This window comes from Danio rerio, chromosome 23 (assembly GCF_052040795.2).
Source record: "Danio rerio strain M-AB ecotype USA chromosome 23, GRCz13ab, whole genome shotgun sequence".
In the NCBI taxonomy this organism is placed as follows: Eukaryota; Metazoa; Chordata; class Actinopteri; order Cypriniformes; family Danionidae; genus Danio; species Danio rerio.
This window is the reverse complement of record NC_141043.1, coordinates 39,998,092-40,012,500: the sequence shown is the minus strand read 5'-3', so window position 1 is coordinate 40,012,500 and position 14,409 is coordinate 39,998,092. Positions and strand designations below refer to the sequence as shown.

General features: G+C 36.1%; 1 long non-coding RNA gene across 1 annotated transcript; it reads left to right on the top strand.

The window, feature by feature from the left end:
* The first annotated feature begins 10,006 nt into the window (after positions 1-10,006).
* Positions 10,007-12,944, top strand: LOC147838263 (uncharacterized). The gene is made up of 3 exons (XR_015523873.1): positions 10,007-11,307; positions 11,418-11,959; positions 12,005-12,944. It is a non-coding gene; the product is annotated as an uncharacterized LOC147838263 (long non-coding RNA).
* Positions 12,945-14,409: the final 1,465 nt, after the last annotated feature.

The following is a 14,409-nucleotide window of genomic DNA, read 5'->3' as shown; positions in this document are numbered from 1 at the left end:
TTCAGACGCAGCCTTTCTGTCTGCCAGTTTGTTTACTTGTGGGAGATTCATTAACATTTTCCCGCACGTTAATTCTGACCAATCGAAAAGCAGTTTAGGAAATACGTTCAATAACATCTGGCCATTGAGAGATGTGGATTTTGTCAGATGACTGCATTTTGGTTATGTTCAATTTGTTCGGACCAAAGCAATCAGTGTGGTGTGAAAAGGACCCTAAAGGCGGCAGAAAAATGCTACAATGTATCATTTGTTGCCCTTGGTCCAGACTAAACTAAACGAACCACAGATGTGAAAGCACTCTTAGCTGTGTAAAAAGTGGTATAAAGTACATCTAGGCGGTTGTTTCTCCTTCTGTCTTACACAATAGTGCTCTGCTTCGCGATAAGCTTGACGGGCTTCTTTCTACAATAATGACCACCTAAATTTACTTTATCCCTTAAATAACATATGCCTTTACGTTATTTTCACTCATTAAATGTGTGTTTTGTCAGCTTTACAACATTTAAAGAGATGCAAAATGCAAATTCTATCATTGTTTATTCACCCTTTACTTTCAAACCTTTATGAGTTCTTTCTGAATACAAAACCTGTAACCAATGATTTCAATAGTAGGGAAAACAAATACTGTGGAAGTCAGTGGTTACTGGTTTCCGGCTTTCTTCAAAACATCTTCTTTTGTGTTTAACAGAGCTCACCTGAGGGAGAGTAAATAGTGAGTAAATCTTCAATTCAGTGTCATCTATCCCTTTAAATAGATTTTTTTTATTATGTCAGTTTAATGTCATTTCAGCTGAAATGATTTTAATTCACTCAAATTCTGTCATCATTTACTCACCCTTGTGTCATCCGGAACCCATATGACTTTCTGTCTCCTGTAAATCGCAAAATACATTTGGGATCGCTGTACATAAACACACGCTTACATAACTTTGATCAATCCTCTGCTGTTATAATGGACAGTGACTCACACCCTGGTTGGCACTGAGCTGTCATGGTGATCCTCTCTGCTAGCACTGATCAATCTCCAACAAATCATTACGCACATATTGTTGATTTATTGTTATGGGATGACCGTGCTGCACAAAGGCATAGGGTGTGTTCATTCTGCACATCAATAATTGAACCTTTGCAAAGTAAATAGATGCCCACACATGCATTTATATACAAGCTACACATATTAAAGAAAAAACTATTTTAAAAAAATGATATAAGTATGACTTCACCTTCCTTTTACCTTCAGAACTGCATTAATTCTTTTCCAGATTTTCTCCAAACTTATCAGGCATGATAGCAGAGAATCCAGAGCTGTTATCTGGCCAAATACAGGTTGCAAAATGAATAAAAATTGTTAATACTACTGTGATACTGGCCATTATCCACTGGAGAAAAACATTTATTTAATTTATAAAAAATCTTACCAATTTCAATATTATATATATATATATATATATATAAGATTATATATATATATATATATATATATATATATATATATATATATATATATATATATATATATATATATAATCTTATTTATTTTATTTCGGCTAGAATAAAAGCAGTTTTAAATTTTTTTGTGAACCATTTTAAGGTCAATATTATTAGCACTTTTAAGCAATATATTTTTTCGAATGTCTACAGAAAAAACCAACATTATACAATAACTTGCCTAATTACCCCAATATATATTACAAAAAGTTAATGACATGTTAACATTTTTTGTTATATATGCTTGTGCCCTATAAAAAGTATAAAGGTTTTGCTTATATTTACCAAAGGTGTCAATTATTTCAAGTGGTGCTCGCTGCAGAGCCATTTGGGCAGAGCTGAGCTCCAGCGAGGGGGAGCTTGAGCTCTCGTTCCTCCTTTCTTGCACTTCTTCTATGAGTGATGTCACTGGGGGTAGGGTTAGGGTTAAAACAGCTTATAGGAGGATGAGCGAGAGCTCATGCTCCCCCTCGCTGGAGCTCAGCTCTGCTCAAATGGCTCTGCAGCGAGCACCGTCTCAATTATTTTGCATACATATATGTATACATGTACAAACGTGTTACCCATTGTGCCACCGAGCTGCGCAAATAAAAACATTCATTCATTCATTCATTCATTTTCTTGTCGGCTTAGTCCCTTTTGTAATCCGGGGTCGCCACAGTGGAATGAACCGGCAACTTATCCAGCACGTTTTTACGCAGCGGATGCCCTTCCAGCCGCAACCCATCTCTGGGAAACATCCTCACACACCCATTCACACATAACACTCATACACTAGTGACAATTTACGGTCGCCCCAAATAAAAATATTGTCATTTATAAATTTTATAACAAATGATGTCATTTGAAAATGACAAAGGTTGGAATGAGAAATGTTTTCAGTTGTTGTGATTGAAAATCAAGGCTTTTCCACTAAATATTGATTTCTTAACTCTTCTTAAGTTAAAACATTGGTATTAAATTGTCTAAAATTTCATTTAAACATGTAAATGTTGCATCTTTTTATTTTATGCAAATGATTTGAATTAAATTCAGAAGTAACTGCATCAGTCATGGTTTACACAAATATATAACCAACTATTAATTGCAAATTTTTAAAAAGCGAGAATATTGATCCATATCTCTTTCTCTTCCATGCTCTCAATATTCATTTATCGTTCATTCATTTTCTTGTTGGCTCAGTCCCTTTATTCATCAGGGGTCGCCACAGTGGAACCGCCCCTCCAGCCATAACCCAACACTGGGAAACACCCACTACACTATGACCAATTTAGCTTTTTCAATTCACCTATACCACATGTTTTGGCCTGTGGGGGAAACCAGAGCACCTTGAGGAAACCCACGCCGACACATGGAGAAAATGCTTCACACATAAAAGCCAACTGGCACAGCCAGGGCTAGAACCAGCGAACTTGTTGCTGTGAGGCGATCGTGCTAGCCACTGCGCCACTGCGACATACAAATAAATAAAAGAAAAACTTAAACAGAATGCAGACTTGCATGTACATACTAAGATCTTAAATTTTTGCTTTGATGATCATGTAACTTTTGAGTTAGAGTTAAAATGTCTGACTTTTTCTGTGGAACACAAACAGAGTTATTAAAACCTCAAAGCTGCTTTTCATGCACACAATCAAAATGTTCACCGTCAACTTCAGCTGTAATTTTGCTCAGTTTAACAAACACATCATGCTGGAACAAGATGTGAACCACTGTGCCTTGCAAGCTAAATGAAATCCACTGTTCAACTAGACTAAAACAGCACTCTGGTTTTAATATTTGGTTATGTTTTATCTCGTTTGTCAGACACGCAGGTACATGACACCAGGCCTTTCAAAATTACTACATGAAATCCAAATCCAAATGTGCCAAGAGCAACTGACAAATGAGGATCAAATTTGGTCAATCTGAGGGTGAGTAAAATACAGTTTTTGCCTATTGCTTGAACACTTTAGACACATGCTTAGGACAAAGTAACAAAACTTGAAGCTTTTGCCACTATAACTTTAACATATCAACTATTTTGGTAAAGAATCAAGTTTTAAACAAGGTGCACTTTCAGATTTAAACCTCAGCTGGATGTTTTCATTCACTTAGAGCTGTGTTACACACTACATAGAAGGCCATTTTCGAAAACCCAAAATAGGGGCTCTTTAACTCAAACACTGTACCAGCGACCTCTGGTCATCTGTACAGTCTGTGGAGTGTCTCATAGACACAGAAATGCAACGCTCAATGTGTTGTTTCCCACAGACAGGCCGGCTGGTCCGTCTTCATTTGTACTAACAACATGCATTCAGTTCGTTCCATTATTTATGCTGCTATTGACCCGCTTGTCTCCCTGTTCTGATGGGAGAGATTACTCTTCCTGCTCGTCCGACTGGATCTGCGTGAGGAATCGCAATCAGCTCCATTATCTGTGCTCATCGTCAGACTCAGGCTACAAATACCGCATTGGTCATAGCGCATAACACCTGGTAGATTTCCCATTAATGAACACTACTACAAGCTCAGTTCTGGCATGAGACATTTTGAGAAATGTAGTGAAATCATAAAGACCCTTATTTGATTAAAATATAAAAAAAGAGAAGATTTCCAGAGTTTGTTGCTGCCAATAGCTACGTAAGGAGTTTATATTGGTCTCGAATGCGGTTTGGAGGCCATGTACACCTGTCCTTTTCACAATTAGACAGCTATCCGATCAGAAAAAAAGCATGAAGTGACCAGCTGTAAACATCCCAGAAATTAAAATCACAGTGGAAATAGTCTACAGCATGTGCTGGGCTCGGATGAAGCCATCTTTCAACTTGTTACTGGGAAGTGTTCAACGTTTCAGCATTCCTCATTCTCAAAGACCAAAGGGAGCATCCAGACTTTCATGAGTGACAGATGCAAAAGCAAACGTCTGTCAGAGGTGACTGCATAGATGCAAATGTAGCACTGACATGGAGGCATATATTAGGAGAGCATAGACACATACGAGCATCTAGATGATATCTTTTACTGGAAGTCGGTGGTTATTAGATTAAGTCTCATTCTGCCTGTACTTCAACAGCGTGGTTATGTGCAGTCCTGCTAACGGCCTACTATTGATGAGCCCATCATAGGATTAAGATTCTTAAAGGGATAGTTCACCCAAAAATCAACATTCATTCATTTTCCTTTGGCTTGGTCCCTTATTTTTCAGGGGTCACCACAGAGGAATGAACTGCCAACTATTCTGGCAGTTATTTTTCTATCCAGTACTGGAAAAATCACCCATATTCCCACTGTGGGGGAAACCGGAGCACCCTGAAGAAACCCACACCAACCAGGACTCGAACCACCGACCTTTTTGCTATGAGGTGACAGTGCCAACCACTGAGCCACCGTGCTGCCAAAAATTAATATTCTGTCTTCATTTTTTTAACCATTTACTTTCAAATTGGTTTGAGGATCTTTAGTTTAACACAAATTAAGTTATTTTGAAAAAAAGTTTAAAAAGTTAAAGTTACTTTCAGATATTGTTGTCTTTCCAGTCAGCTGTATCTATTTCTGCAAAAAAATGCTGATATGTATTCAAGCATGTCACACACAAAGGAGAGGTTTTGGTTAATGAATCACTCAGCAATACATACACTTATGGCCCGTTTCCACTGAATGGTACGGTACGGTTTGGTACGCTTTTATGGCCGTTTCCACTGACAAAAAGCGTACCGAACCAAACCGTACCGTACCACTTTTTCGGCACCCTTTCGAAAGGGTACCAAACGGGAGAAAGGGTACCAAAAGGTGGAGCTACACGTGCAGCTGAATGCTGATTGGTTACAGAGATACGCCACGAGCTCGTGGAGCTACGCAGAACGTAAACAAAGGAACCGCCAAGTTTTTTCAAATACAAAGCCGAGACATAATATGAAAATACTATATGCATATAATAATGGGATGACCCGGCTCAAACAAACCTTGTCGTCGTCTCGATGAACAGACACACAGCCAAGAAGAAAAATCTGCCGTGTCCTGTTGTTGTTTTACGAGCTCGTCTAAAAGTGCGAGCGGTATTCGCTTTCTTCCGGGAGCTCGCGATCGCTTCTATATTTGATATAACGAACTTCTTGAGCTGATGATAATAACGTGTGCGCAATTATTAAAGTGTCTCCGTCATCTGATCCATTCAGAAAAAAAGGACAAGCGCGAGAGTAAAGCTGTAGTGAAACGCGGAAAAAAAAGAGAAGCCGTCAACACACAGGAGCAAAATTGTTTAAGCAACCTGAATCATGAACAAACTGCCATGTTTATCTTAGTCTTTTGGATTATTATGAACTGGGAATGACAATATTACTGTCTAACAGAGTTTACATGTGCTGCTGAAGATTACAGACACACATGAGAGGTTTGCGCTGACTGTGGGCTATATTGTGTTTGTTTTTGAACTCAAATAAGTACTAAATGTTTGCTGTGTGTAGTTTTTCTGTAATTAATAATATATCGGAGACTGTAAGAGGCTGTATGTGTTCATACATGATGCATTTATTTATTTATTTTATATAATTACAGACGTTACAGTGGCCTATTTCATTGATTCATTGATCTGCAGTTATAATCAAATCATGTCAATAGAAAAGTTAGTAACAAACATTTATAAACAAGTATTTATGTGTATAAAGCATCTGTTTTGTGAGAACTGCTGCTCATTATGATAAAGCCTGATAAAGGTGACCCGTACCGACCCGAACCGTACTGCACCAGTCAGTGGAAACGAGGCATTAATGAAAGTAAAAGAGAAATAAAAGCAATAAAAATAAACTCCTTTTTCCCAACAATCCGTATGTCCTAAATTAAAGCAAATTAAGTACTTTCAAGGAACGTGGGAACCCTGATTGTAGTATCTGCTCCTTTTGAGTCTCAAAAATCTCATAGACGCTGTGTTTGAGACAGGTGGTCAGAGCGGTTTGTGCATATGGACTGAGAACTGGCAAACGTCCCGTCCTGGAGCCCGAGTGCTGACAGGATAGGGGGGGCTCGCTTTGCTGAACGCGGCCGAAATCCTGTTGACCGGAAATTCAAGGAAACCAGACACCTTACAGTGCACATTTCAGTTACATAAGCGGACAACAGCACGAAAAGACAAAAATAAATGCTAAGTTAGATTACCACTTTAAAAACATTTAGGCACGCAGCATTAATAGAAGTCCAAAAGTTCTCCAACTCTGACCGTGGCTTCATTTTGAATTCAGCTGATGTGTTTATCCATGAAATGCTTTCAGCTGTGAAGCTTTGGATCTGTTTGTTGTGGCCACTGGCAACAATTATTGATGCGCAGAAGATCATCAGAGCAAATCTGGTCATAAGTTGCAAATGATAAGGTGGTAAGATGCAACTCATATATTAAACAAGTACAGAATGTTATTATATAAAGAAGACTGCAGGCATTTATGAGATTTTATGTTTAACTTGAAGCAATAAAAACACTCTTGTATTTTATTGTATTGTATTGTATTGTTTTGTATTACTTGAGCATTGTTAAATTGAATTGTTGTAGATTCAGGGTTATTAGAGTTGAAAAAAGTTTTTAAAAACAACCAAACTAAGAAAAACCAGAAAAAGAAATATGTTTATTGCAATGTATATATTATAAAATAATTAAATAGTATATATAAATTAATAAATAGTATATATGAAAATCTATAAAGACAACATTATAAAATTTTATATAATGGCATAAAGAAAAGTTAAACTTTTAAATGAAATTTAAATAGAAATAAAAGTAAAATCTACACCAAAATACAATAAACAAATCTCAGAAACAATAAAATACTTAATATAATAATGAATAAATATAAAAATAATAATAATAATAAATACATAATATAACTTTTTCTTTATTTAAGTTTTAATTTTGTACTTTAGTATTAATTTATGTTAATAATATACTTGATTTTAACAATTTAATATATTTATATAACAGTTCTGTCTGGTTCATGAATCTGATTGGTTGACAGCCATGCGATATTCTGCAATATCAGCACTTGCACAGACTCTTGACCCTTTCTGCCCGCACAGAGTGACAGCCGATCAATAGACTCGCTACAGTTTGATAAATATTGCAGCTGTTGGACAACATAATGTACTTTTGAGGCTTTTTTAGGTGAGATTGTACAGTAGTTGTTTAGATTGCTACTATGTAGTTTATTTATAAGGACAGTGCCTATTTTATATATTTTTTAATTTCAGAGATTCAGCGGCATCAAAGAGGGTTGATGGCAATAGAGACCCAATAATATATTAAAATCATAATAAAACAGGTAAGTGGCACTATGTCTCTTTTGCATGATGTAGTGCTGTATTTATACCGCAGTAACCTGGTAGTGTTTGCATTGCTTTGGCTTTTTCGGGGTTAATTATTGTGATCTCCCGATTGCAACAGAAAAATACTAGGAAATGTCTCTAGACTGATGGCATTTTATGTCGTTCAGGTTATAATTTTAAAACGTGAGCAAAATTTCCTGTTTTGTCATCACTTTAGACATCACGCTAGAGAATCATTCAAATACTAGCTCTAAAGATATTTTGTTGAATGAGCAATAGTTTATGCTGTTCTGACGTCAGCTGCAGATGTGAATGAATGGCGGAAGAAAGTAGTTCCTCATACAAAAGGTTTTTTAGATCATCCGTGTTTGATTTTCTTTTTTATATATCCCGTCAAACTGTTGTTTTAATACAATATCACACTTGTAGCAGTGTGATGTGGCTGTATATCATCACTGGTGGGACAAGAAACACGCACGCCTCCCATTGGCGCCAACATACAGCCATATCACACTGCTACTCATGTAAAATTGCACATATATATATATTATTTTTCCATTTAGGGTAAGGTAATGCATTAAAATTATTACCAAATTAAATTAAAAAAATGTTTAAATGCTAAAAAAAATTGAATTAACAAACTATTCAATCAAAACCTAATTTATAAAACCAAAATCTTTATTAAATATTAATATTAATATAATCTACAATTGTAGCTGAAGGATACTGTCTACTACTGTCTACTTTTGTATGAACCAGTGTTATTTTAGCACAATATTAAACTTTACATTTAAATCTTTATATTAGCTTGAAGTCTGCAATGATATTTTTAGCTAAATGTATAGGGAAATTACCAACCTACGTCACACGGGTTCAACCACGCATATCGGTTGCAAAAAAAGACCGGTTGCATTAGCAAACATGTCATGTTGTGCGGTAGGATGCCAAATTCGAGTTAATAGAAAACTTAACTTTTACCATACACCACACTGATTTTAATGCCAACTGCAGACGTCTTTGGCTAACAGCCATCAGAGGAGCTGAATGGTTTGAGGACCTAATTACAAATGCTTGACTCTGCAGTTCTCATTTTATATCAGGTAAGTTCATGCTTTGCTAAATCATACTCATTACTCATTTTTGATTGCGGCATTGATTTCAGCAACAACAGTTAAATATGGCTAAAACTGCGGACACTGAATGCTTAGAATGAAATGTAAACATGTAAGTTCACATACCCTGACATACAGGTGCAGTGCTCTGTCAGAATGCTGTGGTTTTGCTTGTTGATGATTACCCAGGCCTTGTTTAGTTCCGTCTTCTTGTCTTTGGCTAGGCAGAACCTCGGTTTTTAGCACCACAAAGTTTTAAATCTGTCAATCATGGAACATTATTTCAAGCACATGACCACACAGAACAAAATTATTGGCATCCAAAGACTTGTAAGCCTTTAACTTCCCTCTTGTAAAATCACTTGGAGTTTCAATGAGATAGTTGTATATTTGGGGCTGGATGCTTGGCCATTTGCGTGACTGTTGTTATACAACGGAGAATGTAGTCCCAGTTGACGAGCAGCAGATGGAAATTTAAGCCACAGTTTTGTCTGTATAACAGTGAGGCTGTTTCTGCAGAGTCTGAATTAGCCTGTTCAATCACAGAAAACTGGAAATGCCATCACTACTATAAATTTAACATGACATATTTAATAATGAAATCAAATACAGTATAATATTTAAGTTAATTTTAAGCTATCTCTTGCACCCCACCTGCAGGATTGCTGAGGCCCAATAGTTGAGAATCCCTGATTTAAAATAATCTTTTCTATTTATTTTTAAATGTTAGGAAATAAATGCGGAAATTACCCATGGCAACTTTAATGTAATACAGTTTGGTATATTTACCCTCAGCCCATGGCTCTCAATGATATTTGGTTTTTGGCCCTTCATATGAAAAAAATTTGGGCACCCCTTAGATATTCCAAAGAGTCCACGTGATCAAAAGAAACTCCAGATGTACCCGATTTCCCTTACCCAGATGAAGGCAAGTGTAACACGTAGTTTTAAGGAATAGCCATGTAAATAAAAGCTTTTTAATATTTTTTCGCTTTTTCCAAGTGCCTTGGACTTACTTTTGCTGTTTATTCTGATGAATCCCTTACCCAATTAGCACCAACACATTAATAAAGCTACTGGTTTCATATATTTCTATTTCACTATTTCTATTTTTATTTGTATTCGGATTTTATACTTTAACAAATGTGCGTTTGCGTAACATACTATTACATTTTATTTGACAAACATTGCCTACAGCTTTAACCTTGCAAGAAAAATAGCCTCTAAAAGCAACACGTTTACCTAAATCACCAGGCTATTCTGATCCCTTAGTGTTTTGCATTTGGATTGTTTTTCTCCCCTGCTTGCTTCCAATGGTCTCCACATGGGGGCAGTGCAATTTAAAGTATAATGACACTTGCTTGTAAAAATAAACCGCCTTATAACGACTTCACTCACACAATCTAAAGGCACTGCATAAGCAAAAACACAATATAAACCAGCACACACAAAGCTTGCTGATTACGCTGAGTGCAAAAAAAGAAATCCCAGAGACATTACAACAAGAACATTTACCTTCACAGACAACCCAGCACAGTGTTTTATCTCTCACCAGGGGAACATTTAGTAAGATAACATTGTTTACACTGGAATCTTTTTTTTTCAGAGCCAGTATGAATCATTTTACACACTCGTCCTACACAAGTTGCATAATCTAAATATATCAGCACAGTGCAAGTTGCTTGCAGGAAAAAATAAGCACTTTGAGGTTGAAAAGAAAAGAAAGGGATCACAAAAAAAAAAAACACCCTCAGACATTTATTTTCAAGGAACAAAAAATAACATTTTTTCACTTCAATATACAAAAAACACAAAAACAGAGTTATATATTTTGCTGACTACTTGTACTAACTCAAATGATTTTGAGCTTTATGGAGAAGCTGATTTGATTTTCCTAAAGGCTTGATACCCGCAAACTCATTCCAGGTTTAAAGTCCTCATGAAATCAAAAGATACTCTTCTTATTCTTATATATATATATATATATATATATATAGTAGTTTTTGTTGTATGCTATCAGTCATATAGGGCAGGTGTATCAGTCATATTGGACAGGGCTTTCAGTGTTTTAGGGTGGGGGTATCAGTAATATAGGGTGAGACTCTCAGTGCTTAAGGCGGGGCTATCAGTCATATAGGGCGGGGTTATTTGTGTTTTAGCGGGAGGCTATCAGTGTTTTAGGGCAAGGCTATAAATCTTATTTGGCGGGGCTATCAGTCATATAGGGCAGGGATAATTGTGTTTTAGGGTGGGGCTATTTGTGTTTTAGGGTGAGGCTTTCAGTGTTTTAGGGCAGGGCTATCAGTCATATAGGGTGGGGATAATTGTGTTTTAGGGTGACGCTATCAGTCCTATAAGGTGGGGCTATCAGTGTTTAAGGGTAGAGCAATCAGTCATAATGGGCGGGGCTGTGAGTCATGTAGGACGGGGATAATTGTGTTTTAGGGTGGGGTTATTTGTGTTTAGGGTGAGGCTATCAGTCCTATAGGGCGGGGCTATCAGTGTTTTAGGGCGGGCTATGAGTCATAGGGGGAGGCTATAAATGGTTTAAGGTGGGGCTATCAGTGTTTTAGGGCAAGGCTATTATTCAAATAGGGCGGAGCTATCAGTCATATTGGACGGGGCTTTCAGTGTTTTAGGGTGGGGCTATTAGTCATATGGCGCGAGACTATCAGTGTTTTACGGCAGGGCTATCTGTGTTTCAGGGTGGGGCTATTTGTGTTTTAGGACAGGGCTATCAGTCATATAATGCGGGGATATCAGTCATATAGGGCAGAGCTATCAGTGTTTTAGGGTGAGGCTATCAGTCCTATGAGGCAGGGGGTATCAGTGTTTTAGGGCGACGCTATCATTGCTTTAAGGTGGGGCTATCAGTCCTATAGGGCTGGCCTATAAGTGTTCTAGGGCAAGGCTATCAGTGTTTTAGGACGGGGCTATTAATCATATAGGGCGGAGCTATCAGTGTTTTAGGGTGAGGCTATTAGTCATATAGGACAGGTGAATCAGTCATATTGGACGAGGCTTTCAGTGTTTTAGAGTGGGGCTATCAGTCACATAGGGCGGGGCTATCAGTGTTTTAGGGCAGAGCTATAAGTCATATTGGGCGGGGTTATCAGTGTTTTAGGTTGGGGCTATAAGTCATATATGGCAGGCTATGAGTGTTTTTGGGTGGGGCTATCAGTCCTTTAGAGCAGGGCTGTCCGGGCGTGTCTCATTTCTGCTCTGCTTTTATTTATTCAACAATCTTACTCATTTTGTAAAAAAATAAATAAAAAATCATAAGGCCTTAGAATTTAATTTGTTTTTATTAAATATCTTAAAATTCTCCCCCTTAAACTGTTACCTGGTTATGTCATTTATTAAATTACCAACTAATTGTATTTTATTAACATCGACCTCTACCCCAACACCCAAACATAAGAGTAATGTTAAAAACAGTAAGTATTATTCATATTATTTATTAAATTACCCACTAAACTGTATTTAATTAAAGCTTAAAATAAGCCTAAACCTACCCCTCACAGTAATGTGAAAATATTAATTATTGTTGGAGTGTCACAAAAATGATACTATATTGATTTGAGTTTCCGCAGCTGTATCCAACCTAGCCCAGCCATAAGATATAATAGTCCCGCCCTAAAGGAAGGAGAGCTCTGCCCTAAAGGCATTCCATGTGACCAGAAGTGAAAAGTCGTTTTGAGGGAGAGAAAAGGTTGAATTTTTACAAAATAACAAAGTCACAGACACGTTTATAACAAACACTATACATTTCAAGTACTAGTCTAATTTTCTGAGCTATTTAATTTTGGGGCCATAGTCATCAAGACAAATAAACACTTCAAATATATTGGTCTGAGTGTAATGTACGCATATAATATGAGTTTCAAAACAAGATCATCTTTTTGAAGTTATTCCAATTCGAGATGCACCTATAATAGTGAGGTTTGTTTGGGACGGTGATGGGACTTCTATTTGACGATGAAAGAAAAATTGTGTATTGAAGCAAAACCAGCTGACAAAAACACAAATCACATTAAATCAAGAGAAAAACCGCACAGGTATTGATCTAAGAATATTTAATTGGAAAAGTCAGTTTTCAAAAATACAAGGCAAATCCAGGGAAGATGGTGCTTACAGCTCACAGTCAGTCGAGTCCTGTGGCCAATAAATAACTACTCTAGCAGACATCGATTTCACCTCTTCAAAATCCATCATAACACCATGAGCAAGTAAAGCAGAACACATTGAAGCTGTACTGACGCTTCAGTGTTCCCACTTTTCAACCGTCCGACTAAAGCAGTTAAGACTGTGAGTATTTTAGCCAATATGAGGATGCAAATGAATGCAAGAACATATCAGACTTATATGGAACCAACATATGCACGTGCACATAAGCTATTACAAATGATCTAGCTCCTACAATATTAACAATGTTAAACATTACAGCAACAACAAAAACTGCACACTTTAATGGCAACTTAACACTATTAGCATAAAACAACAAAAAGGTGATTTGGCAAAACACAATAATAAGGATTTGACTGAAATGGCACGTTATTTTCTGGGACAGGATAATTAATAGATAAAGGTACGTTGTCTATTTAGCTTACATATCTAACTTTTTTTCTGTGTTTATATCTAAATTTCTGACTTTTTAAATGCAATTCTGAGCTCATATCTTACAATTCAGATTTTTTCAATGCAATTCTGAGTTTATATCTAACAATTCAGGTTTTTCCTAATGCAATTACGATTTTATATATTAAATTCTGACTTAATGCGATTCTAAGTTTATATCAGACAATTCAGGTTTTTCCCAATGCAATTATGATTTTATTATTTAAATCCATTTTTAAATGCAATTCTGAGTTTATCTCTTACATTCCTGACTTTTCCAATGCAATTATGATTTTTATAACTTAAATTCTGACTTTTTATAACAATTCTTTAACTCTTTGACTTTAAGGCAAATTCTTTAATCTTTAATTCAGAAATTTCTAATGCAACTTTAGGTTTATATCTCTTCATTGCGACTTTTTCAATGCAATTCTGAGTTTATACATTTTTTTTGTTATTTTACAATGCAATTCTGATGTTATTTCTGCAATTCTAGCTTTTAAAAGCAATTCTAAGTTTATATCTGACAATTTCGTTTTTAAATGCAATTCTGACTATTTCAAGCAATTCAATGTTTTTTCAACAACATAGAGACGCATCTTATACATTAAAATTGTTGAGATACAAACAGTTATAAGAAAGACAGAATTGCAACTTTATTTCTCACAAATGCAAGTTTATGGATTCTCTAGCATTTTTAATTTACTCATAATTGTGACATTTAAATATAAAATCAAAACTGTATATATATATATATATATATATATATATATATATATATATATATATATATATATATATATATATATATATTACTCATAAACCTGAGGAAATAAAAGTCAGAATTACAACCACTTGCAAATGCACATGTGTAGGTTCAACTGCAATTCTGATTTTATTTCTA